The sequence below is a fragment of the Lagopus muta genome, chromosome 5 (genome assembly GCF_023343835.1).
Source record: "Lagopus muta isolate bLagMut1 chromosome 5, bLagMut1 primary, whole genome shotgun sequence".
Lineage (NCBI taxonomy): Eukaryota > Metazoa > Chordata > Aves > Galliformes > Phasianidae > Lagopus > Lagopus muta.
In genome coordinates, this window is record NC_064437.1 from 6253671 (window position 1) to 6266379 (window position 12709).

Below are 12709 nucleotides of genomic sequence, written 5' to 3' on the forward strand. Positions count from 1 at the left end.
TAAGATGTACCTTTTTTTTTTTCCTCCTGTCTTTTATTCCATCTCTGTTTAAAAATTCATTTTCTATATTACTTATTTATAAATATTTATATTTATTTCTTTATGTATTTCAGAAGTAGGAAACTGCATTCCTAGAAAAAATATTAAGAAAGAAGGGGGAAAAAATAAATATTTCCTTCAGATATGTCACAGTTCTATAGGAAGGCAATTCAAAACCTCAGACCTTTTTGGGGAGTCTGGATATTAGTTTAGATCTTTCTTAATTTTTTTTTTTTTAAACATCATAGTTGCTATCCAGTGATATATATATATATATATATATATATATATATATATATATATATTTTTTTTTTTTTTTAAATACCATTGCTGTGAAAGGCCTCTAGCCATAAAGCTACACGTTAAGTTTTGCACTGAAAGTTTTTAATGAACAGCTTGTAATCTAGCTAAAAGAAGGCATTTCTTCTTTGTCCTTCTGCAGCAATACTGTTTTCTCCTCCATGTGCTTTGTACTTTAATTGGCGTGTCTGTCTTTAACAGAATCTCTTCATCAACTCTTGTTCTGCCTCCTAAAACTTCAGCCCTCCTCTCCAGGCTAGGTAGCAGATTCCTGGGATTGCACGTGATACAGTTTTCAAAGTGTCTTCTACCTAATTGCCATTACAATCCTTTTGAAAATCTCACCAGGCACTGTGTGTCTTCAGCCTGTTTTTTCCTTGCTGAGATTTAGTCACAGGGCAGTGGAGTAGGATGCTTGAAAGAGCTCAGGAAGCTGCCTCTGTCCTGAGAAAGGCTAAAAGAGTGATTAGGAGAATGCAGGAGATCGGTTTGTAGTACTGGTAGTTTACCCTAATCCTCTTTGTTTTAACAATCACGGCTAAAACCTTAAAGGTGCCATCTGTGCATGCTGAGCTCTTGTTCAAATGTCCATAGTGGAAGTGCAGAGGTTAAGAGGTGCCCCTCTTACAAGTAGATTCAGATGGTGGTGCTGTGGTTTAGGCATCTGGCCGAAACTCAGAAGGCTTTGGTTAAACTTCCTGCTCTGTCAAACAGTTCCCATGTGCACGAGAGAGGGGTCACCAGGGGGCTGGAGTGAATTCCTGCATCCTCAGCCCAAATTGTCACATACAGTAACTAGCTGGAGTTTGAAGGACAGAAACAAGACAAATTACTGCACCTGTGAGTACTGGTCAAGGTGACTTGCTGAATATCTTCTACTACTAAAAGGATTTCTGTAAAATCTGACTCTTGAAGTCCTGGTAGTCCATGAGAATCTGTTTGTTTTCAAGTAAACTTTTAACCATCTGGTTGAGGAAGAAAACATGAAGTCATCAACCACAAAGGCTTGACAAAATTGAGGGAACGACATTGCTTTAAACATCATGTTCTTCCTGGAAGTCCAAGACCAGATCTGACCTGTTGTTAAGGAATCCAGGTTGGAAGCACCAGAAGTCAGGCTTTTGCCAGCTATCAGAAACTGACAGCAGGTAGTGTTTCACACTGACTTCCAGGATCCTTAGTCTTAAATTTAAATTATTTATGTGGTTAATAAATAATAAATGTAATAGTAATGATTAAGGCAGATGACTCTCTCTCCAGTTAAAATGGCCACAGGCAACTCAAAAATGTGTATGGTGCATATGCGCTGCTCTGCCCTTCTGAAGTTTGCGTGCATTGACTCCCTGACAATACTGTTTAATGCTGTGGATATTTCACTTTTTTCTTAAAAGGTGCTTCACCATTTCTTGCCACACACCTGGCTGCAATAGCATGCTTGGTTCAGAGGAAAATAGCTCATCAGTGTACAGCATTTTGCTCTTCTGTGCAGTGAGGATCCAGAAGCCACAGTTTTCCTCCCTAAGAGCTATAGAAGCTGATGTGCCATTCCAAGCTGGCTTATGCACATTGCCTGCCCTGTGACAGATTTCTGGGACAGGCACAGTGTCCTAGATGTTCTCCTTTCCCCTCTGAGTTGTCAGCCCCACTGTCTGTCCTGGTGGGAGCTGGCACAGCTCAGCAGGAGTGTGCAGAGAAGGGTAGTGCTGGCTTTGGGCAGGGTGCCTGCAGGGCTTTTCAAGAAGAGAGAAAATACTCCATCTCTTACCTCACCCTTCCTTCCCATCTCTGCCATTCTGCTCACTTCCTCAATGAGGCTTTGTAAAGTTTACAGAGCACTTTTTTTGTTTTTCTTTTTCCACATGCTATTCCTCTTACCATTCCATCTGGTGTTTATTTTGCTGCACTGCCTCTTGATTGCCCCATTTGAATATTGTAGGAGCCTTTCCCTGGCTGTTTTGACAAGCAGATGCTGTGTAGCAAAGGCCATGTAGATCTGCATGCTCTAAGCTGCATTAACTTTCACTGTTACATGACAGCTGAGATGTACTGGTCTTGTGGATAATGATATTTACTTAGAGACCCCAGACTGTCCTGGGACGTTGATCTGTTGTAAAATACTATCCACATATTTGGTGGTAGGGAGGATATCCTGCGTGCTATCTTCTTCTGATGACCTGGGCTCACCCTGCACCTTTGCATTTCCAAGCTTCTTCAAGTCCCACTGGCTGTGAGAGGCATAAATAGTCACTGAGTTGGTCGCTCCTGACTTAATTGTGTGAGTGGGATCAGTCCCTGTGCTTGTGTTTGCTGTTACAGCATATTTATCAGTTGTGTTCTTAAAGCTTGGATTTTACTTTTGTCTACTCAGCAGAACTCCCACTGTTCTGCAAGGATCTGGTGCAATAGCTGGGCTGGAGCCTTAGAAAGTTTGCTGCTGTGGCACCAACTGCAGATCCCATTTGTTAAAAGGACTGTTTCAAGCAGAGTTTTGATTCTGCTGCCACTGTGTGGTCAAAACTGGGCTGCTGCTTCAGATATTGCTGTTTTCCACCAGGATTTGCGTGGAGCCACCAGTTATGATCCAACGTGTGATTCTCCTCCACAGCACTGAAGATGGAGAGTAAATGCACTGACTTAACGGGCTCTTTATATGTGTTACTGGAGCATCCAGATGCACTTACAGAAATAAGGGGCTGTTGTGCTGAGTAGGTATTAGGCCAGGAAAAACTGACCCTTCCTCAGCTCATAATTTGATTCTATGACCACATGTAACAAACATACAAAATGGACACAGCAAGGAAAAACCTTCTCACAGACACGTGCTTGAAATCAGGGCCTTGATGAACAGCTGTTCTTGACTGAGCTGTTTGAAATATATAAGCAAAAAGGAAGGGATTTCATTAATGCCACAGCTTCATCCCGCCCCCTAGAAAAATGCTGGCTTCTCCTGTGTTTGTAGGGTTGAAATGTAGTAGAACTTTCTTTGCCTTGCATGTTTTTGAGGTTTCAACAAAGCATGCAGCAGAACCTGTCGTACTGAGCAGTAAATGACTGTAAGAAATAATCAAATACAGGTGAATGTAACAAGAAAAAAAAAAAAAGGCTTATATTAGTTTTGCTTCAGAAAATAATATAGTAATCACTTTGTTTTGCCAGGTTAGTAATATCCAGGAGGTTTCTCAGTCATTAATTCACTTGAGTGAATTAGAAATGTTTTATTGTAGTAATAAACAGCAATATGTCTTCAGGGTCTTTCAAAGCAAGTAAAATAGAAAATGTAAATTACTCTGTGGTTTTGTTCTGCATTCCTTGTTCATTCAGGATTTTCACTGGCTTCAAGGAATGCAGGAGCAAGCCCCAAATATTTGTAAGGAAATCAGGTTGAAAAAATGTGCCTTGAGCCCAAAGATTAAAAAGAATAAAATGTCAGCTCTAGAAATTGACAGAGGGAGACAATTCCAGCTGCTAAGGGAAAATGTCATGCAGTATTTTTATTAACACAATGTGAGAGGCAATTTAAATAAATCAGAGGACTATAAATGCAGTTTTAAAAAGTCCTCCTTCAATTCAGATGAAAACAAATACGCCACAAATGTGAAACTGGTTTGCAGTCATCCAATAACCTCAGGTCCAATCTTGGCTTTGTACTTACCGTGTTCTCTCCAGTTTCCCATTTTGTGTTGTGGAATCCACAGTGCTTTTGGGAAGGGACAGTTTTTGCAGGGCTATGCAATATCTCAGCTAACAGAGACTTGGCTGGAGTGGGATTTCTGCCCACCACTGGGACACCATTGGCTGTTCCCGGCTCTCTGTCCCCAACATCTTGCCATAACCCATTCCATTCTGGTGCTGACCTGTTTACTTTTTCCTCTGCATTTGCTCTGAGGTAAAGTGTGAATTAGTTTGTGTGAATTACTTTGCATTTGCAGCATAATGGCATCCCAGCACGAATGGGTAAGTTTGATTGTTTTTTCTTACTGGCTTATTATTTGATTATTTTTATTATAAAATAAATAGAAGTTAGAACCAAAGCCTCCAGCCTTATGTGTAGGTGTGATGTTGGTTGGCAGCTTTGCAGTCAGAGAAGGCACTTAGAAGGACTCCCTCTTCTATAAAGCTGCACATACCAAGTTCTTCTGAATTTCTGTGATCTATGAGCTTTGGCTGCAGCTTGCTGTTTAGACAGAGTAGTGATAGCAGTGAGGGTGACCAGCACACAACATTTGCATGTAGGGTGGTTGCATAAAACACATTTCTCTTGGTAACTGGGTTAAAAATAGAAGCCCTTTGCAGTGCCAAGCTCGTCTCTTGTAACTATAGAGGCTTTTTGCCCATTCAAGGGTGCATTGAGCTACCCACCCTTCTTCTGTGCCAACGTGTTTGTCACCTTGATTATGCTTTCATTGTGTGAAATGCTTTTATTAAGCATGAGATGAGGGATATAAATGGGTGAATGAACATAAAGGTGAGTTTATAATGTGACCACTTTAAAAGTACTTTTTTTCTTGTTGTTTAAGGAAAGCCTTGGTCACATCTTATGTAATATTTGCAATTTCCTGGGTGTTTACAGTAAGGAACAGCGTTGTGGTGTTGCCCCCTGGAGATGCAGGCTACAGTATGCTGCAATCAAGGTGCTTCTATGCATACAAGAAGATAATTATTACAGCAGCATTGTGTTAATTCATAGATGATAGTACAGAGTAGAGGATCTGGGCATTTGCTTTTCTAACTCGAAGGAGCCCTGGAAATAGAATAAAAGTAAACCTATAAACCTCTACGTTCATAACACGTAATAATGTAAGTTTCTAATTGCGGCTGGAATGGATCACTGCTCCTACGGCTGAGCGATTGCTGGAGAGGCCACTAGAGAGCAGCAGAGACTGCGTTAAAGCCGCCGGTTGTCCCTCGTCTTGAACGACTTTGTAGAGGAGACAGCGTCTGGCAGCCGAAGGTTGGGTGATAGCGGCACGCCGTCTATTTTTTTTAAGGGGCACCCTTTCCCCCCCACATTGTTTGTTTAAGAGTCAACTTTACATGCCCTCCGGTTTCTGATGTAAAGCAGTCCAATAAAATGTGTACTTTTTTTTTTTTTTTTTTTTAGCTGTGATTTGTTTTAGCTGCAAGTAGCAAGTTAGGGAAGATGCTCATCTAAATATGCTCTGGGCACTCATGACCCAAACTGGATTTCTGATATATATATTTTTTCCCCCTTTACTGGAAATGTTTTTTTAAATGGTGGCTGGTATACTCTTCTAGTGAGTCTGTCTGCAGGGATATCTGAGGGATTTTATCCCTTTGGTTGAGTATGTTCTCAGCAAGAAAGAGAATGAAGGTGCTTGAATGGAGCAGAACTATCTGTATTTCTAAAACGCAATTACTGCAGTACAATTGATGTGGCTGCCAGAGTACTTGGCATCAACCAAAGAGACAGTAGGTGGATACAACAACCAGGTAATGAGGAACAGTGGGCACTGAATGGGCAAGTGGCATCAATTCCTGACCCCAGCCTTGCACAGACCACTTCAGACTTTGTCTTAGGGGGAAAACTCAGGGACTTTTTTTTATCTTCTTCCTCAACATGAGGAACAGTGCCAACAGAACTCATCTTTTTTTGGCACACTGAGTTTCTGCCTGATGTAGTAAGAGAGAGTGGGTGAAGTGACTGAAACTTGTCCAGTGTTTAACTTGTCAAAGTACTGTTATGATTAGTCTGGGGAAAAGGAGACTGAGGGGAGACCTTATTGCTCTCTTGCAATATCTGAAAGGTGCTTACAGTGAGAGCGGGGCTGGTCTCTTCTCACTGGTGACAGGGTGATAGGAAATGGCCTTAAGTTGTGCCAGGGTAAGTATGGTTAGGGTGTGGTTGGACTCAATGATCTTTAAGGTCTTTTCCAACCTGAGCACTTCTATGGTTCTATGATAATGCAGAAGTTATTGGGCATTTTGAATGACAAATCATGGCTATTACCCACACAGACTGCATTGCTGTGCCACCATTCTTTACCCGGAATTCCCAAAGCATTCCTTTACACAGAGGATGTGTCACAGACCTCATCACTTGCTGAGGTGGTGCCACCTCTGTATATGTACATCTGTCTAATAACTGAGAATTTGCAAATTCTGTTGATTTGGTGGTGGAAGTAAGAGTCTTGATGCTTCTGAAAATCCCTATGTATTTTTTTTCCCACTTTTAGATGATTTAAAACCTTTGAAAGTACACCTCACAGTATACTATAGCTTGACATACTGATATTTCAGTTTTGAAGAAAACCAGCTCTGAAGTCTGCAGAAGGTAACTGTGGCAGAATTATTATTGGTGGCATTTATTCTGTATGAGCAGCTGCAGATTACATTATTTAATATCTGTTTTATCTGTGTTTCAGAACTGATTTTAGTGTTACAACAAAGGCAGGCTTGTCTTATGAGAATCAGAATTATACTTAATTGAATTCTGCTTTGGGAGTTTCTGTCAATCACACAACTGTGTGAATTGGGTAAGACACATGATTGCAACTATGATTAACTTCTTCAGAGTCGCTCTGAGTACTGTATATCACATTTCATAAAGAGTTGTAGAATCTTCAGAATAATTGTATTCTTCTGAAGGGTATCTTTTGAATGTCAAAATAACTCCATTTTCTTTGAGGGGATGTAAGAGGGATGAGATGAAAAGACGTAAACTGAAAGTTGTAAAGATTTCTGAAATAGGGTCAGCTAAAATAATATTCATTTGACACGTGTAAGCAATTAAGAGGGAATTAATGAAGAGTGTGTCTGACAGCAGGAAATAACTTATGGCCAAGTGGGGCAAATTTTCAGAGATTAATGCTTTGCTTGAGGGCAGGAAGGATTGTTGGAGGGATTGGCTGTGACACCTGCACCAAATGAGAGTGAAGATGCCATAGTGAGTTCATGAACATTCATAACAAAATTCAGAAAACTCTTTATTTAATATTTGGAAAATCAAGTTGAGTGGTTTTTTTCCCATTGTGTTACACGGACTCAGCAACAGAAGTTCTGCATTTGTTTCTAAAGTGGTTGGAACAGCACCAGAGACAACAAAATTAAAGAGACTGAGAGAGAAAGACACACTTTGGTCTTAATTAAAAAAAATATGGTGAGCATAAGGGGGGACGAGTGTCTCAACTGCAAATCAACTTCTGTGAGCAGATCAGCCTATCTCAGGGCCGCCACTTGAGGGTGCAGTTCTTCACAGAAACGCCCTTAAAAGGAGGCAGCTCCGTCTGAAGTAGTCTTGATCACTTCCTACCACCGCACTAACAGTAGTGTAAACCAGCAGAGAGTTTCCACCCTGAGAGCAGCCTACTTGTGAGCTAGCTTTGCAGCATCTCGAGGTGGGCAGGTGGTAAATTAGCAGTAGATACAAGCTGTCATTAAGAATGAATGTTTATGATGCTGGTGTATTTCAGCCATGCGTTTGTAGTGTATACCAATGCAGTGAGTTTGCCTGTGTTTATGCAGTCTGATAAAAGAAAGCTTTTCCTCTCTTATCTGACTGGTTCACCTTGCTGAGCTGAAGTTTAAGTTTCTTTTGTTCCTGGCTCTTACAGCTTAGCAACAGAGAATGTAGACCACTTTTACTGTAGATCATGAGCCTTTATAAGAGCTTTGAGTAATTTGCTCTGAAAGTAATGCCTCCTGTTTATTTTGATGGAAACTACAAAAGATACAAGCACATTAACACGGATAGAGCAAATTCTCAACTAACTTTCAACTAGTTATCACCATCAGTTATACATTTTCACCAGTGATGAACAAGAGTCCTCATGCTGCCCTTGTAAAGAAATTGTCATGGCTGTCTGGAGTGTGGCTTGTCTTTCATCATGCTATTGCCACTGCTGAAACGGACCCCCCCACCCCTCGCTGTGCTCACAACCACTGTTTGATCTCCATAAACATTCAGCAAATATCAGTGAATGTCTGTGAGTGCATTTTTTCTGCATGGAGGAATTCAGTGGCACACCTTTGCTTCATCCACGCTTGTTGGACACCGTTTTGTCACGCTGCTCTTCTGCTGCCATCTATTGCACAGCAACAACGTGTAAGGGAATGCTGGCAGGAAGGTCCAACCCCTACTAATGTACCACCAACATTCACCTGCAATGTCATTGGCCAATGTAATGAAACAGGAGGCAGTGTTTGTGGAGCATCCTTCGTGTTAAGATTTGTAACTTACCAACTTAATTCTTACTGTTGTTAAGAAGTGTAAGTGCTTAGTCCAAAAATCACTGCACTGGAGATCTCTAACTTTGGAGGGCAGCAATAAGATTTTGCACCCCTGTTGGAGTTACCCAGTGTTAATATTCTCTTTGCTTTTATCTCTAAATTGCATCAAGTGTCTCCAGCGACATTTAACTTACATATGTGAAGGGATTGGCATTTTTTTAGATCATCAGAGTGTTATTGGATGAAAAAGCTGATTTTGTCACGGGACATCTGTTTTATTGTTAATTAGATGAAATAGGAAAGACATCAGAAGAGTACACACAGAAACTATTTCATAGTTCCTGCTTAAAATCTTGCTTGGATCCCTTGAAATTAATGATGCTTTACAGATTTTCACATTTTGATGTGAATTTCATTTAGGAAGTTTCAGGAACAAATGACAGAGAGTTGTTATCCATCTGTGCCTCTGTCTTTACAATTCAATTGCTCCATGCCATTGTACAGTCTCTCCTTTCAAAGCAATCAGAAGGAAGAGAACAACCGAGCAGTTCATTTGTCATTAAGAAACAAAAGCAAAACAAAAAACGCCTAAATCCAACAACTTATAGTATCTCAAGTTTTGTGCTTACCAAAATTAGAAGTGCTGTCTATGTCGTCCCATCCAGCTGAGTTGATCTTTTTGATAGCTGTCAACTTGTGGAGGCTAAGATTCTGTTTCCTGAGTTTTTTCTCCCACTGTGCATTTTTTTCTTCAAGGGATAGTTTAAAGACTCATGTAGACTGGCTTTTCTCTATTTTCAGTTGTTTCCGTAAGTTCTGTCACATTGATGTTCTGCAGAAGAGGAAGCGGGTATAAAATATGCTCCCCAGGAGAGACAGAAATTGTCATTTGCAATAACTGGTGATGATATGTCATATTATTTCAGGATGAAGGAAGACAATGTTTCTCAAAGGAATAAGGAATTAAGAGCAATAATGAGGACTATTATAATGATATAGAAGTTTAGCTGGAAATGGGAAGAGATGTCAGGTGAAGCTGAGGTGATTTCATCTTTCTCGCTTGCAATAATGCATCTGTGGGCTGGCACTGAGCACTCTATGGGTACAGCAGACCAGTGAGGTGTGTGGGAAGCCCTGCTGTCTTTGCTCTTGAGCCCTTTGACAGACATTGGTGTGGCTGGGCATAGGGGGAGCATTTGAGGCAGTGGGCAATAGCAATGCCGTTGGGAAGAATCGTGCTGGTGGGAGTAAGATGATGGAGAAGGAAAGTATGCACAGTGGTTCAGTAGAGCCTTACTGAGTAATTCTTAGGGATGGAAAGGAGAAAAATCTCTTTTGTTGTTCCTGTCTTAGGAAACATAGGGGGAAGAACACATAGAGAATACAGAGCAAGTCATGGGCTGCACAGTTGGCATTGGACTGTATCAATGCTCGCTAAGTGCTGGTGTGGGGAGCAGACAGAGCAGAAACAAGGAAAGTAGAATTTGATTTGGGAGGAGGAAATGGATTTTAAGTCCCTAAAGTGATGTTAGCAGGAAAGTGAAGTGACTTTAAAAATGCAGTCCTCAGCTGTGTGCACAGAGCTTGCATTAAATTAGGATTATAGGATGGAGTTAGACTCCATCACTTTATTATTTAACTTTTTTTCTTTAGCGTAGCATCTGGCATAAGATGTGCAGTGTATTGAAATGAGGGCGTTAGGCCTTGTTCTTGGAGCTGTGCTGACTCCTGAGTTGAACAAAGTTGACTTTTCCTATCTGCAGCATTAACTGATGAATCAAAAAACTGATCTTTGGAGAGATGAGAAAATATTTGAGAATTGGAAAATACCTTATTCTGAAAAAAAAAAAAAAAAAAAGGGGGCCTGAAAGGGAAAACTTAAATGATGTCAGAACATTCTGATAAATAATGAAGGAAGCTTTTTTGCTAATGCCAAAGTATTGCAGTATTTTAACATTTTTCTAAAAATAATTATATAGCCCTATTTTGGAAGGGTACTTTAAAAATAATCTCTTTTTTTTTTTTTTTTTCTGTTTAGTTTTGAAAAACAGCAGAATGCAATGAAAACTGTAGGTTAAGACAAAGCCAAGGGATTTTTATCCTTTTAAAAGCATGGACCGTGGAAGTTGTTTCCATTAAATTCAAACTGATTCTTTGCAGAAGAGATATAAGATATTTGGACAAATATTATTTGCCTGTTCCCGCTATTGTGCTTTGAATCCATTAAGCTCTTTGCAGCAGAGGAATTGAGGCAGGTGAGAAGAGATCCATTCCAGACCTCTCCAGTATGTAAGTGCTTTCTGGGAGAGAAACAGAAAGACGGGCTAGCAGTCACAAGTAAAACTCATATGCAGAGGATGCTCTGTTGTTTTCCCATTTTGCCCATCATCTTGTCATTCTATGTCATAGTTTCTCTATTAATATTTGTGCTTACAAACTCTCAATACCAGGTTATGCATGCACATTTGCCTCACCAGCTCTGCTAAGTGATACAGAGGTAGATTTCACTGGCCATTGTAATGAGAAGTTCATCCTTTCAGCTGATTCCCAGATGCTGTTGGTACCTCAGGAGCTCAATGCTGTGTCCATGTTTTCATTGTATTTTTTCTTTTTTTTTTTTCTTTTTTTTTTTTTCCCTCTTTTTTGGATGAAACTGAAGATCTGCAGTGTCTGATGGTCTTGATAAGGTGCTGTTTGATCTGCCCTTCTCACTCCCCCACAATCTCCAGACTAGAATACAACTAACAAGAAAGTAGAGCTTCTTGGTTCTCCAGACATAGTTCTTGTCTTGTGCTGTGAGGGACCTGGACCTGCCCATCCTTGGAAAGCAACTCCTTCTCTCCTGAAGAGCTTCATAGACACACTTCCCTCCTTATATATGGGGAGCATATATGGTTATTAGTGGGAGCTGCAGTTCCTGAGCTGCCGCATGAGAACAGAGTACCATCAGGTTAGGCAAGTGTCTTGGGATGAGTATCAGCAAGAGGAATGAAAGAGAAACTGTGAGGGAAGGATGTGTGAACTAGCTGTGTTCAGTTCTCCTGGCTTTGAAGGTATAAAACCCTTCGAATTATGGAACAAAGTCCCTAAAACTTCCCAAGGCTTTTATAGAAGTGGTCAGAAACGAATTGCCTTCTAACTGACCTCATGAGATATCGTGGAGTATGCAGAGCTGTTATATATGCCTCTTACAGTGAGGGTCCTGGCCCTTTGTTTCAAATACAAAGTGCACATTATTGTCCTATTTCTAGTGCAAAAAAAAGGTTCTCAGTTCTTCTAATATGTAATATCCATTAACTAAAAAGATACGTTCATTATTCTCAATGCTGTACCCCTTTCCTCCCCCGCTACTTGGTCTGGGACTCATGCTAGGGATAAACTTGGCAAAATACTTTCATTAGTGTGACTAAGAGAAGCTTACAACATGTTTCATTTAAAAGGGAGCAAGATTGATACCCTTTATTAGCGGGCTGGAGCAATCTCTGCCTTTTCTTCTAAAACAGCTCCATATCTGTTTGGCTCTGGAGTGCACAATCTTGATGAATTGTGAGTTAACTTAATGGAGAGGAAAATGTGTGTAGTGCTGTGTGAGGGCAAAAGGGAGAAATACCGAATAAGAATCGATGGAAGAGAGAAGAGACTTGATGGAAAATGAAATGGCCTCTTCCCAAAAAAGTTGATGAAGAGAAAATAAACAGACTGGCAAGCAGGCTCAGAGAGGGAATAAGAGAAACAAGACAGTCATTAAGGTGAGAAATGGATCACAGGCATAATGTATAGATTTTGATTTGGAAGAGCAGAAAGTGTGGAAATACTTGGATCACAGGCTTTGGTTCTGACCCAACTTTGCTCAAATTAAATAAGAGAAGTTCAAAACAGCAAGAAAGATGAAAAAATTCTCCTCTTCCCCTTAAGCATAGGATCTGAAATGAATATCACTAGAAATTTAAACTCTATTGGCAAAATGTCAGAGTACTTTAGTGTATTTTCCATGGTTTCTGTTTCCAAAGCAATTGCTTATGAATGACTGCTTTTTTTTTTTTTTTTTTTTTTTTTAAAATCCTACAGTTTTCTGCTGCTTGGCTATGTTTAGAGTTATCCTCTGTTACTTAACTGGCTAAATCAGTGTTCCTACTCCTACTGGGACTGTAGTGACAGTCCAGACTCTCCTGGTATCTTATTA